The following is a 17,194-nucleotide window of genomic DNA, read 5'->3' on the forward strand; positions in this document are numbered from 1 at the left end:
ATTTTTTATTTCATACTGGCCCCCCGAACACACAACCCTGGCATTGCAAGCACCATGCTCTACCAACTGAGCTACACAGGACTTCACTCAAAAACGGTTTCTTGCATCAAACAACACAACAAAAATGTTCAGTCACCTCCTTGTCTGAAGGACAAGTGGATAAACAGGTTAATGTCAAGCCCTGCATGTTTTTTTCAAAATCTCATGGAATGTAGGCCTACATTGAACACCACACATTGGTTGCTACTGTAGGCTGAATGATAGAACAGCTATTTCCTGTAGCTCAGTTGGTAGAGCATGGCACTTGCAACGCCAGGGTTGTGGGTTCGATTCCCACGTGGGGCCAGTATGAAAAATGTATGCACTCACTAACTGTAAGTTGCTCTGGATAATAGCGTCTGCTTAAAATGTAAAACATTGTTTTTTATTGTAGGCCACTCTGGTAGGCCTACAATATGATAAAATAGCCACAGTAGCCTACTTGGCCACTGTTAAAACTGTAACTTAAAGCAGGTACAGCCTCAGTGTTCACAGTAAATGCGCGCTGGATGTTGCACAGAATTTTCACAATGTTCAAGTTTGCGCTCAGAAGACCTGAAATTTGCTCAGTGCCTAATGTTTTTGGAGGGAACATTGCTTACTACTATACCCCGTTCAAAGGCACTTCAATATTTAGTCTTTCCCATTCACCTTCTGAATGGCACACATACACAATCCATGTCTCAATTGTCTCAAGGCCTAATTTTTTATTTTTATTTTTTATCTGTCTCCTCCCCTTCATCTACACTTATTGAAGTGTATTTAACAAGTGACATCAATAAGAGATCATATACATCAATCACATTTTATTTATAAAGCCTTTTTTACATCAGCAGATGTCACAAAGTGCTATACTAAACCCAGCCTAAAACTCCAAACAGCAAGCAATGCAGATGTAGAAGCACGGTGGCTAGGAAAAACTCCCTAGCTTTCACTTGGATTCACCTGGTCAGTCTATGTCATGGAAAGAGTAGGCATTCTTAATGTTTTGTACACTCAGTGTACGCCCACACCATTCCAACACAGAAAGCTGCTTTTTAAAATAATTACCCATTTTTGGAAGGAAAACAATTTCACTCATATTGTAAGTAATTATTGTTCATAGTTCACAGAAATCTGGAAACACTGGGCAGTTACTTTAAGGACTTTCGAAGAGATTGGATCAGCATTGGACCTAATACAGTACAATAACATATTTGCAATAAAAAACACAGCGAAAGATATTTGACTTCGTGCGTACATTTATTTCTGCTTTTTGTTTTTAATGAATGCTAAATATTTGTGGAGTTTTCATAAATCATTTGTTGTATTATGTCCAGGTATCATTATTTTCTGAAATAATGCAGTCTACTTGTTATTTCTGGTGGGTTTGTGGGCTAAAGGGCATAACAGGACAGCAAATTCTGAATATTGCTGGAGAGACGGCGTTTAAGGCTGTAGTGTAGTCTATAGCTATGTTTAGGGTGGGGTAGTCCGACATTTGGCAAGAGTTATGGTTGGAGCAAAGTCCATGTGCCAGGTTGGAGAAGGAAGCTAAGAATAAATTAAGGGCCAGCGAGGGTTAGGTGGGATGTAAAATAGGTTAAGTAAAGCAAGGGTCAGACTAGAGATATAAAATGGATATCCTTTGAGTTTGACTTCAAGTGAACCGTGATGGTGAGGTGTGAAAGCTATGTATATACCATGCCAGAGTCAAGTATATAGAGCATCTCTTAAATCACTGAGTTACTACACCAATAACAACTATGTATGTATGAGTCATGGTGCTAATAGCCAATACTCAGTGCTACGCTGTCTAACAACGTCACGTACTGTAATCGAGACAGCGTTGAATATTGGCGAAGTACCAACCTTTTCAGCTGTGGGTGTGTTCAGCCTTCAATGAAATGCACCTGATGTAATGTGAGCTATGGGAGTGGGTAAGAACTTTGAGACAGACAGTGTGACACTCTAATGACAGACATAAAAAATGATTATTGCTACTGGTACAGCACTGGTAGTAAACATACACAACTCATTTACATCACTCAACAATATCTAACTTGCTTGTCACTAAAATTCCACCAAATTGTCTCTGAGTTGAGGGCTTTGGTTGAAATTACAACCACTGGATGGCAGTCTAATTCTTGGGAGAGCCTGCTGCATCGCTTGATATGCCAATGTTGCATTGCTTTATACTCCATGAAGCATGGGGCATGACAGGACTCAAATTCATCCAGGAGGAATGGCTGGTTTAAACTTTTACCAACTGGGAGATCAATTTTATCCCCCACTGCTAAATAGTGAGGCTGTTAAGCTTTATTGTGTTATCCTTGATGATTTTCTTAAATTGTATGTGGAGGCGTCACCGGCTGGAGCACCCTTATGTATGTGTTTTACAAATTGTCAAATAAATTCAATCAATCAACAAAGATTCTACCTTGATCTCAGTCTTTATTATTAGTAATTAAGGGGGAATACAGAGAGTGGGGCTCAAACCAGAAACCGTAGTGTTGTAAACAGTACCACCTGTGTCATGAAGAGCCAGACCTTTTGGCCAAGGCTGTAGTATGCACACATACAGATCCAGGACTATTCACCCTCGCAAAAGGCCCCAGACACAAACAAAATGCGACATGGGAACACTTTTAACAGGTAAGAGACCACAGGTTGGTTATCCCACGCTGCCACCAATATGCAGTTATGGAGCGAGCACACTTCTACATGTGCTAGAAGACCTTATAGTACCATCACACACAGGGACCTATAAAAACGAACATCATTGGTGCAGATGTTGTAAGCCAGCATCACACGAAAATATAAAAAAGTATGTTGCATAGAACAGTGTGTGTCTGTGTTTTAGTACGTTCTTTTAGTTTTTTTATAGGCACAATCTGTAAGATTCCCTGCGGTTCAAGTAGGCTTATCCATTGATTCTTGAACTTCTAAATTATGCTCTTAATACAATCCTTCTAACCCCAAATCTTGTAAAAATGTTGACAATTTCTCTGTAGCGGTCTGTCTCGTGACGTCAGCCTATCAGGGAACTTGTTCACTGCACTGACATAAAAGAATCCAGTGCCTGGTTTTGCGAAACACAATTGGCCCATCTCGCGCGCGGATCCAGTCCGGTCATTTCTTCCCTCCAAAACTCATTCTTGCTGCAGGGAGGAGCGTTGAGCATCCGTCTGAGTGACTGTATTCAAGAAGAGAACGGGCATACACAGCACTTTTTTGACTTTCCATTGCTTATGTTCAAAACCTCTATCTCATCTACTGTATTAGCAAGGGGTTTCAACGCGGAGCGTCCTAGCTAACATCATCTGTCTCAAGAAGGACGCAGGGTTTTCTGTTGCATAGGGAAGTCGTATCATTTATTTCCTGCGCCAAAAAAATTGCAGACATGGTCAATACAACGAAACATCGGTAAGCAAGCCATGTTTTCATTACTTGATCTAACTATTTTATGTGATTTGTTTCCCTGCGCTTTGAAATTGAAGTAAAATTGTTTCTAGAAAATGCTATCCATTCAAGTGATAACTCGGCATCCTCAGACACTAGGGAAGGCTACTTGTGTTTGTGCCCCATCTGACCAATGACTACCTGAGAAATGGATGACAGTCTACCTTTGCTGCATTTGAATGGCCGACTTCTAACTTGAAACATAACTGCCTGCAAAGGGGCCTACAATGAATTCAGATTTTAAGTTATATTTAGTGGTACAGTGTCAGTTTATCCTTTAATGATGAGAACATTGATTGGTGAGTGACGTACATAAAAGTTGCATCATCATTACACTGTCACTATCTGCAGTGCTTGACTTGGACTGAAATAGCAGCGGGTGCTGGTACTGTTTATATTTAGGTGCAGGAGCTCCACAATATTTTTGAACTAATATTATATAAGAGGTGCAGGCGTTAAAGCAGCAGTGGCGATTTTAGCATATACATCTTTGTGGGGCAAACAAAACAAAAAAATGTGGGATGCATGCCAGCAAAGCCACTACACTACACAACACAACACTAAACAATAAATTAATTGCACTATAACGGTGACAAATGGTGCCCACAAACTGTTAGGGCCTACATAAAGCTATCCCAACAGCAGAGTCCCAACAGCAGTCCCAGCACCTTACCACCTGGCTATCAGCGGAGCCTTGTCTGGCAGCGAAATAGTTCATTTAGCCTAATTTACTGCCATTTTAAAAAACATAGCTGATATGGCTGACTTGCTTAAACAAATGTGGTTTCTACTGACAATTGAGATGTACAAACTATGGCATAAGGGGACGACGAGCGGATAAGAGCCAATCCGTAATTTCGATTTAAGACATAAATGAGCGAGCTAGGACGGACGTAGTCATAACTATTTGTTCGGCACTTTTGAAATGTATTGCGACAGAATTCAGAACATGGGCCGTTCTTACAGCGTTCTCCCTGTACACCAAGTCAGAACCATAGGATAAATAAAGGGGGCATATAAGCAGACAATGAAAGCTCTTACAATATTCGATGAGATTTCTCTAAAATAGGTTATAGGCTACATGTGCACCACCAAGTCAGAACAGTAGGTGAAATTAAGAGGGGAAAATATACCAAAATATTAGGGTGAGGCACATGGGCTACTAACAGCTTACTACACAACATACATTTAGTATTAATTTTTTAGCTACAGTATACATATCTCCCTGGCATATTACATAATTTATGCAGCAGCATACAATACATTTTTGGACTCACCTTGTTGTGCTGTGCTCACTTGAACAGGAAGATGGGCAAATGTGGGCAAATGTTGTTATCAATCTTTGTCATCAAAGTCTGGCATTCTCTGGATTAATGGTGCTTTCAAGACAACTGTGAACTCGGAAAAAAACAAGGTTGAATCATGATGACATCAGTGATCTTCAGGTCGTAGCTTTAGAAAGAGGCCCGAGTTCCCGACCTACAATTCCGAGTTGGATGACTATTCAAACTGTATTTTCCCTAGTTCCCAGTTGTCTTGAACTCACTGAAGTCAGATTTCTCAGTTCCGAGTTAACAGTTGTTTTGAGCGCGGCCAATGTTGAATGTTTATAATTTTAAACTCGGAAAAGAGACCCTTAAACCCAGACTTCGGACCACACAGCCACTCCACTGAATAGCAGGCTAGTGATTGCTTTAAAATGCTTGCAGTTAGCCACTGATTCCTTCCAAACCACTCATTGTTGAATTTGCGTTTTCCAACTTGTTGTGTTATGTTTATGTCCAATGGCCGATGAGCACCGATACGTTATATCTATAATTTCTCTTCATTATTTCTCTTCATGTGACAAGGATTAAAATGGATTTGCCAGTAGATTGTCGACTTGATTCATGATGTTGACTGCTAGCTAAGATTTTGAAAGTATGATGTTGACATGATCAGTCCAATCAAAGCTACTGTAGATATAACGTGATTTGAGGTCATTTTATCTGTGGCCAATGACCTTGAGCCTTCTTGGATGGGCACTTTTAATGTAACTCTATGGCAGCACCCAAGGGGCTTGCATTTTTGAGCTCTACCCATAGATTTGGCGGTGATGTAGGGTCACCATGAGTGACAGAGCACTGAGCCAATCACGGTGCAACTAGAGAACATTACCAACCTCTACGCTCCGTATTGTCCGCTGGCTGCCCCATCACCACAAAAAGCACTGAGCTAGGCTGAAAGACCTGCATTTGGAGCTGCCTTAGTCAAGAAAGCAAAAAAGATACCATGTTTGTATGCGGCTTAGTGCCAAAATAATTGCAGAACAGGCAACCCCCCCCCCCCATTTATTTTTTGCTATAAATGTGGGTCTCAAAACAGGTGGGGCTCTGCCTGAATGATGGGTCGCCACTGTAAAGCAGTAGAACATTTTAGGTGCCGGTAATCAGCTCCTGTGTGCTCCTGCCCAAGTCAAGCAGTGACTATCTGGAATCATCTTTCACAAAACGTGTGATTATCATGCACCTTGTATCAAGACCTTTTCCAACTCCTCTACCAGTAGCCTACAATGATATTCTGGATGAGCATCCATCCCATCAGGGAATTTGCTGAGATGAAGGTCAGAAAGTGACATTGCAGTGAGGTTTAAAAATAAACGTGAATTATCCAAAAGGACAAAGCCTTGATGAAGGGATTTACAAGCGGAATGTTGTAATTATCTGCCTGTCACTGCATGACGTTCTTATCCATGGCCTGGACAGATTCTGCTTTTATAGCACTAGTAATTGATTTTCTGATTTAGGACTGAGGAGACCTCCTCAAGGTATCATTGTTTCACATCAGTTCATAGAGTTCATACCTTATCCCCAGGCAGAACCCGGTCCCATATTCAGAAAGTGTCTCAGTGTAGTAGTGCTGATCATCTTATTCATGGGATTTAGAAGGCACAACTGATCCTAGACCAGTGCTCTTATTAGAGCCACATCGAGACTAGTTTCACTATTAAACCTTTCCATCTTTCTGATGACTCGTTTTATTGAACATTGTGACTCACAATTGGAACCCACGAGCTGTGCTTTAATTAGTCAATAGCAGTAGTTAGCTGAAGAGCCTGAGGACCTGAAGGACCCAGTGATTAACGTCAGGTTTAATGAGATTCCTGTCATAGAGGCCTTTTGGAAAATGCTTAGTGGTGGTTCTGAGGCCGAAAGAGGGAAAGAAATGACTTAACACAATGTTAATCACTTACTAAACATTGACTTTACTGCACTGCTCTGCTAATATTAGCCACATTTTGCCCTGTGGGCTTGTATTAGCCATTGACATCCCTCATCTACACACACATCTCAGCATATTCTGATACAGCTCCGTAATGGATGGACTGTTATAATGACATGTTTTGCAGTCTTTCATTGGTAACCAATTTATACCTTTGATTAGTTGCAACTCACTGCAAATGAAGCGAACAAGCTGTCTAGCCAGTCATTTTTACATCCTTTGGTAACGATAAATGCCTGGCGAGGACTATGTAGCTCAATTGGTAGAGCATGGCGCTTGTAACACCAGGGTAGTGGGTTCGATCCCCGGGACCACCCATACGTACATTTTTTTATGCACACATCACTGTAAGTCGCTTTGGTAAAAGTGTCTGCTAAATGGCATATTATTATATTATTATTAATGAAATGTTCAGTCCATCTACTATTTTGAGCACAACATTCAGGGTGCAATAGTAACTTTTTGTATTGTTTTATAAATGTAGTAGGACTTCACAGTATAAATAACCTTTATCTTGACAGGCCTGTCTCTGTCAAGTCAGAGTGATGGTATCGTCACAATGCACTTTCAATTAGGCCTAATGATGATTGGCTCCCTATTATCACGTATTGTCCACTTGAGTGAATATGGATGTTTGCTCAATGAGTGTTAACAAAGATTTGTATAACTAAACCAAGATAGACCAGAGCCTGTCGTTTCCAATGGGAACAAATGAGCCATAGTGGGCAGAACAAGCAAGGAGGGGGGCAGAGCCAAGCACGAGCTAGCGAGATCCTATTGGTGCCTTCTAGCATCATCTGCATATTTCCGTTAGGGAACGCCTACTCTGAAGTGCGCGTGTGCAATAACTAAATTGGCCTTTGCACTTCTTCTACCTTAGTGCACTCTGTTCATAACATATTCTAGTTTTGGGAACAGAAAACTGTATTGAGATCAAATGTTTAATCAATGAGAACATTTGCAGAATGTTAGCCAAAATCCATCTCGTTCCATTTTCTCTCACTGCCCGCCAGTGGGCTTCCTCTCACTACCATATTTGGTAGTGAGTGGAAATGCCAAGCGGATGCTTTACATTTATACATCCAGTGAAATATCTGTCTCATTGTTCTATCTGTGGTGTTACTATGTGCTAATTCAAGTTGAAGCAGTTGCAACACTTTAATCATCACATTCAAAGGTGACACCATACCAAATGAAATGCACTCTCATCATCTGTATTAACCTCCTATTGTCAATAGTTCAGTTCATCTACCCCTGCTGCTCACCCCTCCCACTCATCCAATCAATATTCACTATTACCAGTTAATATTCTCAGACAATATTTGTGCTCCAATGGGATCAAAGCCCCTGTGTTCTCTTCCTGTAATATGATCAGCATGAGTCGGTTGTCGGCCTGCTTAATTATGCAACAGAAAGGGTGATCAGCAGCATCCTCAGGACAGTAGACAGTCTCGTCAATAACAGTGTGATTATGATAACTGACTAGGTGGTACTTTACATGTGCCTGATATGCCTCATCAAAACAAGGAAAACAACAGTACCCCCTTCCCCGCATAGGTAAAGGTATATGTAAATAGGGTGTGATTTAAATGGTGAGCTTTGTCCTGCTGTATGAAGTTGTTGTGCTTGTAATTCCTTTTCCAGAATATGTGTAGGCTATTGAGCTAGCAGTGCTTTTGCATCTACATTTGAACCACTCAACAACAATGATGTAGCCAAAATAGACAAAACAACAGACTTGTCCTCATGTATCAATAGAAAATCCCTGCTTCATTGGGCTACGACTGTAAGCTGCTTAACATGCCGGAGGCACTCAGGGGCACTTGGCTATTCTAAGTGAGCTTCCTCCTCCTCCTCTTCCTCCTTCTCCTCAACCCCTCCCAAGTCTAATGGGAGCAGGCGGGAAACGTAAAGTTTAATCCAAGGATTTCAACTGGGCTGGAGACACAGCAGGAGCCACTACTGTCCTGCTACTATCTTAGTGTTGTGAATACTTAGATAGGGCACTTGGCATAGGCCAGTGAATCTGCTGTTGTCACATTTACTTTGCCAAGGAGGGACATTTCTTACCAATCATCAATACTTGTAATTGGAAAATGTACAAACTAACAGTGAAATACAACTCTGACTCATCCTCTGGCTTTAAAACAGAAGTCCAAACTCTTCCACCATTTTAATGTAGTCAACTGGGTGGGACTTCATTGGCTGATCACTCCTGGTGAACTTGTTGGAGTCATGTCCCCTGTAGCTCAGTTGGTAGAGCATGGCGCTTGCAACGCCAGGGTTGTGGGTTCGTTTCCCACGGGGGGGCAGTATGAAAATGTATGCACTCACTAACTGTAAATCGCTCTGGATAAGAGCGTCTGCTAAATGACTAAAATGTAAAATGTCAATTTAACTCAAGGACCTAACTAAGGCTTCTACTCCTAACCAGGCCTGTCATACTGGATGGTCAACAGCCTTTTGGCTAAACCTCACCGAGGTCTCTGGTATGTATGCTTTTTCTTCTCTCCCTTTGGCAGTTTAGTACTGTGGAGAATTGCCTGTTTGGCTGGCTAACATTCCTTTCATAGAGGCCTTTTGGAAAATGCTCAGTGGTGCTTCTGAGCCCGAAAGAGGGAAGGAAGTGACTCAACACATTAATGTGTTAACTACTTACTAAACATTGACTTTACTGCACTGCTCTGCTAATATTAGCTACATTTCGCCCTGTGGGCTTGTATTAGCCATTGATGTCCCTCATCTACACACACACATCTCGGCATATTCTGATACAGCTCCGTAATGAATGGACTCTTATAATGACATGTTTTGCAGTCTTTCATTGGTAACCAATTTGTACGTTTGATTAGTTGCAAATGAAGTGAACAAGTTGTCCAGCCAGTCATTTTTACATCCTTTGGTAAAGATAAATGCCTGGCTATGATTTAGTATTCCACTGATGTAAACACAAATAACAAGATGTGACCAATATTGCGCAAGTCTTTCTATCATCCATGTGTCTAATAATTAGTGTTGTTTACTCAGTTCCTGCTTTACTATCTGCAGGCTGGTTGGACTGTCTCCCGAGTTCAATTTAATGAACCTTGATCAGTTAAGAAACAGATGTCTGCACAGATGGCTCTGATTTTGATTATTTTAATTGTACAAGGAATTCTCTCCTTTGATGGAGTATAGCAGTCTGAAATATCACACGGTTGTTTTTTCATTTTTTTATTTAACCTTTATTTAACTAGGCAAGTCAGTTAAGAACAAATTCTTATTTACAATGACGGCCTACACCGGCCAAACCCGGACGACGCTGGGCCAATTGTCCGCCGCCCTATGGGACTCCCCATCACGGCCGGTTGTGATACAGCCTGGAATCGAAGTAGTGATGCCTCAAGCACTGAGATGCAGTGCCTTAGACCGCTGAGATGCAGTGCCTTAGACCGCTGAGATGCAGTGCCTTAGACCGCTGAGATGCAGTGCCTTAGACCGCTGAGATGCAGTGCCTTAGACCGCTGAGATGCAGTGCCTTAGACCGCTGAGATGCAGTGCCTTAGACCGCTGAGATGCAGTGCCTTAGACCGCTGAGATGCAGTGCCTTAGACCGCTGAGATGCAGTGCCTTAGACCGCTGAGATGCAGTGCCTTAGACCGCTGAGATGCAGTGCCTTAGACTGCTGAGATGCAGTGCCTTAGACCGCTGAGATGCAGTGCCTTAGACCGCTGCGCCACTCGGAAGTAGTGGAGTTGTAACCATATTAGTCATCCACTCTAATAGAAAACAATCCTACAGTATCCAGGATTTTCCTAGATTCCTTGCCATAGCCAATCACAGAGACCGTTATTGACAAGTCTCCAAACGGATGATTTGGATCAGAACCAGATTCTGGAAGGAAAGCACTGCAGCCCATCTGACATTCTTCATCTTAGCTGGAGGGTGAAATCATGGTTAGATGGGGTGGGACTGAGTTGTGGTTTCATGTGGGGCTGAGAAGGCATTTTGGTTAGGAGGAGATGGAGGTGGGAGGAAAGCCCAGTTTTCTTGACTTGTCGTGAAGGTGGTGGTGGGGGGGTTATAGTTATACAACAGTTAACATTTGATAGTACGGTTGCCTATTTAGGAAGAATCATAAGGAAGCATGATTGTCATCTGCCTAGTGTTCTCCACTAAAGCTGTATGTTTATATGAAGATCCATCCATAAGGCAAAATCAACAAGCACAGCACTTACACAAATGACTGATGATTGGCTGAGAGAAATTGATGATAAAAAGATTGTGGGGGCTGTTTTGTTTGACATTATCGATCATAGTCTGAAGCTGGAAAATCTTATGTGTTATGGCTTTACACCCCCTGCTATATTGTGGATAAAGAGTTACCTGTCTAACAGAACACACAGGGTGTTCTTTAATGGAAGCCTCTCCAACATAATCCAGGTAGAATCTGGAATTTCCCAGGGCAGCTGTCTAGGCCCCTTACCTTTTTCAATCTTTACTAATGACATGCCACTGGCTTTGAGTAAAGCCAGTGTGTCTATGTATGCGGATGATTCAACACTATACACACGTCAGCTACTACAATGACTGAAATGACTGCAACACTTAACAAAGAGCTGCAGTTAGTTTCAGAATGGGTGGCAAGGAATAAGTTAGTCCTAAATATTTCAAAAACTAAAAGCATTGTATTTGGGACAAATCATTCACTAAACCCTAAACCTCAACTAAATCTTGTAATAAATAATGTGGAAATTGAGAAAGTTGAGGTGACTAAACTGCTTGGATTAACCCTAGATTGTAAACTGTCATGGTCAAAACAAATTGATACAACAGTAGCTAAGATGGGGAGAAGTCTGTCCTTAATAAAGCGCAGCTCTGCCTTTTTTAACAGCACTATCAACAAGGCAGGTCCTACAGGCCCTAGATTTGTCGCACCTGGACTACTATTCAGTCGTGTGGTCAGGTGCCACAGAGGGACTTAGGAAAATTGCAATTGGTTCAGAACAGGGCAGCATGGCTGGCCCTTGGATGTACACAGAGAGCTAACATGAATAATATGCATGTAAATCTCTCCTGGCTCAAAGTGGAGGAGAAATTGACTTCATCACTACTTGTATTTGTGAGAGGTATTGACATGTTGAATGCACCGAGATGTCTGTTTGAACTACTGGTACACAGCTTGGACACCCATGCTTACCCCACAAGACATGCCACCAGAGGTCTCTTCACAGTCCCCAAGTCCAGAACAGACTATGGGAGGTGCACAGTACTAGAGCCATGACTACATGGAACTCTATTCCACATCAAATAACTAATGGAAGCAGTAAAAGTTGATTTAGAAAACAGATAAAAAGACACCTTATGGAACAGCTGGGACTGTGAAGCAACACAAACATAGACACGCATACACACACACACACACACGCGATAACATACGCACTATACACACACGCACACATGGATTTTGTGTTGTAGAGTAGGGGCCTGAGGGCACACACTTAATGTGTTGTGAAATCTGTTGTGAATGTATTGTAATGTTTTTTAAAAATTGTATAACTACCTTCATTTTGCTGGATCCCAGGAAGAGTAGCTTCTGCCTTGGCAGGAACTAATGGGGATCCATAATTAATACAAATACAAAAGGATACCTTACACAGTCACATGGCTAAAAAAGGGCATGTGATATGCAATATGTATTTCCTTGTTTTAGTGAAGAGATGAACATTTAATGTAATGCAGTGAGTGTTGTATTGAGTGATTCATTTCCATCTTACATTTCTGCAAACCTACGACTGTGCAAATGTTGTTCATAGGTTGCTTACTCATTTCCTGTGCAATTCTCCCAGCTGATGACCAGCGACAGCTGACAGTGTTAGCAAAATAGTTTGAACCTCTTATTCTTATTCACTTCCAGAACAGCACTGCGGTACTTTCAAAGGGTCCAAAATGGTTGGGGACTCAATAATAGTTGTCCTATAGGGGTATATTGTGGGGTGAGATACTGTGAGGCTGTGGCCTTGTATTTTGGACAGAATGAAGCCCGGTCAAGGTCCTTCTAACTTGCTGCACCATAGATAATATGTTGAACACTCTTTGAAGTGAGCAGTTGAGAGGAAAGAAGGATTTCCTACTAGCCTTTGATCGACAAAAGAAGGCAGGTGTCAGTGTTTGGATGGGACGGTAGTCTCTCTGTTTTGCCTCCCTCTGTCAGTCTGACTCTTGTTTACCTCGTATAGGCCTACAGTGTACTAGTAGAGAAAAGCACAGAGTATTCTGTGTTCTTGAACCCAGATCAGATGGCATTGTTCACACTTTTCCCTAGGTGCCGTGACAAAGCCTGTAGTTGAACAGATCAGAATAATGAACAGATGAACAGAACCGGCAGGACCCCATTCTGTGTGTGTGTGGAGGCATTTCCATAGAAAAGGACCCATGAGCACCAACGTGAAGTTCATAGGAGCATATCAAATTGGGTGTCAAATGACAGCTAAGTATCTATATTTCTGGGAAATGAAGGCATAGATACATTTTTCAAACCATTTTCCATCTTAACCTCTTAAGGATCAGACCCTTCTTTTCAATTTCCGCCTTAAATGACATACCCAAATCTAACTGCCTGTAGCTCAGGACCTGAAGCAAGGATATGCATGTTCTTGGTACTATTTGAAAGGAAACACTTTGAAGTTTGTGGAAATGTGAAATTAATGTAGGAGAACATAACACAATAGATCTTGTAAAAGATAAAACAAACCAAAAAACATACGTTTTCTATTTTTATTTTTGTTGCATCATCTTTGACATGAAAAAGAAAAGCCATACATTAAGATAGGAAGCTGGGGGTAATTTAGATGTTGTCTACAAGAGGGCAAAAGTGTATGTGCACTGTTGCCCTTATGTAGCTCCCTTCAAGAATGAGGGAGCTACATAACATTTAGTATGAAGTCACCCAGGTGTCCCTCACGAGTTTGCCCAAATGTACCCAAATGGCCTCCAAGTGGCTGAATTTCCAAGTACATAACTATAGAGAACATACAAAAATGCTATGGTAATAAATAAATACAAATTTACACACTCCCAGGAATGTCATACATGATGGATCATTAGCCTCCCTACTTAAAAGGTACCAACAGGAGACGCGACGAGAATGCTGATGCAATCCCTCCCAACACAGATAAGGGCTGAGTTAGCAGCCAACACTGATCTAATGTCATAAGTGAACACACCACAAACCCCACACAAAGTGAAGAAAAAATAATAATAATATATATATATAACGAACTTGACTGGGTGAAACAAGGTGTAGCGTTTATATTATGTCTAAATGTTTTGTTGCAAGTAGAACGAGTCGGAATTCAGGCGAAACGCTGTATACAGCATGGATCGTGTTAGGATATAAAAATTGATTTGATCAAACAAAACAACTCTACATTTTATCTCTGGGATCTTCAGGATGACAAATCAGAGCAAGATTACTGAATATAAGTACATTATTTACCTTCAGAGGTGAATGTATCAAACCAGTTGCCTTGATAAAAGTGTTTTGTTGTTGTGCACTATCTTCAAACAATAGCATGGTATTTTTTCGCTATAATACCAACTGTAAATTGGACATTGCAGTTAGATTAACAATCATCTAAGCGTTCTGCCCATATAGGACATGTATATGTCCGTGAAAATGTGCTTTTGTTTACAAAGTCATTGTAGTCACATTATCCGTATTGAGCAACAGGTTAAACATTTGGCATAAGTAAAGGCTTTGATTTCTGGATCGAAAAGGGGTCTTAGAAAACATTTACCAGAAAAAGTCTTAAGGGGAACTGCACCCACTGATTTGGCCTCATGTTTTGTCTTGCTCCTCAAGAAATGCTGGCGGCCATGACAGAAGCCAAATGTGAGTTGGCTTGGGGGTGTGGTTTGATGTGGGTGTTTCTTGGGTGTGTCCTTGCCACCACCAAGACACACCCATCTGTCAGAACATTGCCTGTAGCTGTTTCCCCCCAACTCAATCACAACAAACAAACCCTACTGCAGGTTGAGTTCAATAACTACAGGCAGATGTGTGGTCAGATGCTGGAGAAAGCTTTGAATAGGTCAGTAGCCTACATAGTAATATGAGAAGAATGCAATTTATGAATTTATGTAGATCAAATAAAAACATCTAATCATTTTATTTGTCACATGCTTTGTAAACAACCGGTGTAGACTGACAGTGAAATGCTAACGTACAGACCTTTCCCAACAATGCAGAGAGAAAAATATAAAAATAATCTAAAAATAATAACACGAGGAGGAATAAATACTATATTAACAAGGAACAAGATATTCTAAGCTAAGTGTTTTAATAACTTTCAAATGTAGTAACAGGTCCATGTAGAATAAACAACCCTTTACATAATACATTTACATTTACATTTTAGTCATTTAGCAGACGCTCTTATCCAGAGCGACTTACAGTTAGTGAATACATTTTTTTTTTTTTTTATACTGGCCCCCCGTGGGAATCGAACCCGCAACCCTGGCGTTGCAAACACCATGCTCTATCAACTGAGCTACATCCCTGCCGGCCATTCCCTCCCTTACCCTGGACGACGCTGGGCCAATTGTGCGCCGCCCATGAGTCTCCTGGTCGCGGCCGGCTGCGACAGAGCCTGGATTCGAACCAGGATCTCTAGTGACACAGTTAGCACTGCGATGCAGTGCCTTAGACCACTGCGCCACTCAGGAGTTAATACCACAGAAGCAGTGTTCTGCTAATATAACAATGTGCACCTTACATTCCCAGCCGATGCAGATACTGTGCCTATCTGCATTTAGTCTGGTGGTAATGGGGCTACCTTGGCAAACATGTCAGAGTGGTCATACCTTCCTGTGTGGTGTCCCGTATACAACAGGAGTTCGCCGATCCTGGTGTAGAATACACAGGGTTTCTCCCTCCCCATATTGACTGATACCATTCAATTAAATAATAAAAAAAGACAATACAAGTAAAAGTTGTGTCTAGTAACATTTTAATGCTGAGTGCCAGGTCTCCTTTCAGAGACATCAGTATCAAGTCCATCTGTCAGTCTGGACTTCATCACATCATCTTGCAAGTCTCCAAGTGCTGGCACATTAGATGTTTCTGTGAACACATACACACAGTCACTGTTCTATTACCAATGGCAGTTAGGGATAGGTGATATCTGACACACAAACATATACTATGTTGAAGTTTGAACAGGTCAGACTAAACCTACCTAATTCTAGTCTCCCCATCGACGACCGTTGGTGAGCAGGCAAAAGGTGAGGTTGGAGGTGAGGTCGTTGCCAGAGTCCCATTGATGGGCATAGCAGCGTAGATCAGCTCCTAGCCCCTCATCAAAGACACTGGTCGGGCACACACACACAGCACTGATTACATTGTCAATGGTAGTTATGATTAGGCTGGTGGAACCAACCTGACCGCTGCTTTCAACTTTCTATTTCACTTCAGATATCATAAAATGTGAAGTGAAATAGAATGGTGAACACAGCGATAAGGCTGGTTCCACCAGGCTAGGTTATGCCCTGGACATTATATGCATCTTAGAAGTAGAAAATAAGCAACAAAGAGACCGTATCAAGAAACGGATTAAACAGCATGATCATTACACAGGTGCACCTTGTGCTGGGGACAATAAAAGGCCACGCTAAAATGTGCAGTTTTGTCACACGACACAATGCCACAAATGGGGAGCGTTTTGCCAAGTTTTGAGGGATAGTGCAATTGGCATGCTGACTGCAGGAATGTCCACCAGAGCTGTTGCCAGAGAATTGAATGTTAATTTCTCTACCATAAGCCGCCTCAATGTCATTTTAGAGAATTTGGCAGTACATCCAACCGGCCTCACAACCGCAGACCATGTGTAACCACGCCAGCCCTCCACTTCTGCTTTCTTCACCTGCGGGATCGTCTGAGACCAGCCACCCGGACAGCTGATGAAACTGAGGAGTATTTTGGTCTGTAATAAAGCCCTTTTGTGGGGAAAAACCCATTCTGATTGACTGGGCCTGGCTCCCCAGTCATCTGAAATCCATAGATTAGGGCCTAATGAATTTATTTCCATTGACTGATTTCCTTATATGAACTGTAACTCAGTAAAATCATTGAAATTGTTGCATGTTGCGTTTATATTTTTGTTCAGTGTATATGTATATTTTGTTTGTATGTGTTGTGTTTTAGTTGAGATTATTCTTTACAGAGTCAAGTATATTTGTCCAGGCCTCAGTTGTTCCTTGACTAGCACCATTCATTCTCGCTATTGATAATTCTAATGTTATAACTTCCAATATTATCTTTATCCACTGGCGAATTGGGAGAGAGTGGGGTGATTGTCATCGAAGAGCCAACATTTTTTTTTTGCGGCAGTGCTGCTTGCCAGTACTAATCATATCTGATTGATTGAGAGATTCAAGGAGCGATCATCGTTAAGTAACATAGCAGATGCAACGC

At 41.6% G+C, this 17,194-nt stretch overlaps 1 protein-coding gene across 1 annotated transcript in view; it reads left to right on the forward strand.

Moving 5' to 3' along the window:
- The first annotated feature begins 3,236 nt into the window (after positions 1-3,236).
- The window catches only part of osbpl6 (oxysterol binding protein-like 6), a 76,814-nt gene continuing 62,856 nt past the window's right edge, over positions 3,237-17,194 (forward strand). The window contains exon 1 of the mRNA XM_084179361.1: positions 3,237-3,444. The gene's annotated coding sequence lies outside the window, so the exon portion shown is untranslated. The remainder of the gene's footprint in view (positions 3,445-17,194) is intronic.

Source organism: Coregonus lavaretus (assembly GCF_964263955.1).
Source record: "Coregonus lavaretus genome assembly, chromosome: 16".
In the NCBI taxonomy this organism is placed as follows: Eukaryota; Metazoa; Chordata; class Actinopteri; order Salmoniformes; family Salmonidae; genus Coregonus; species Coregonus lavaretus.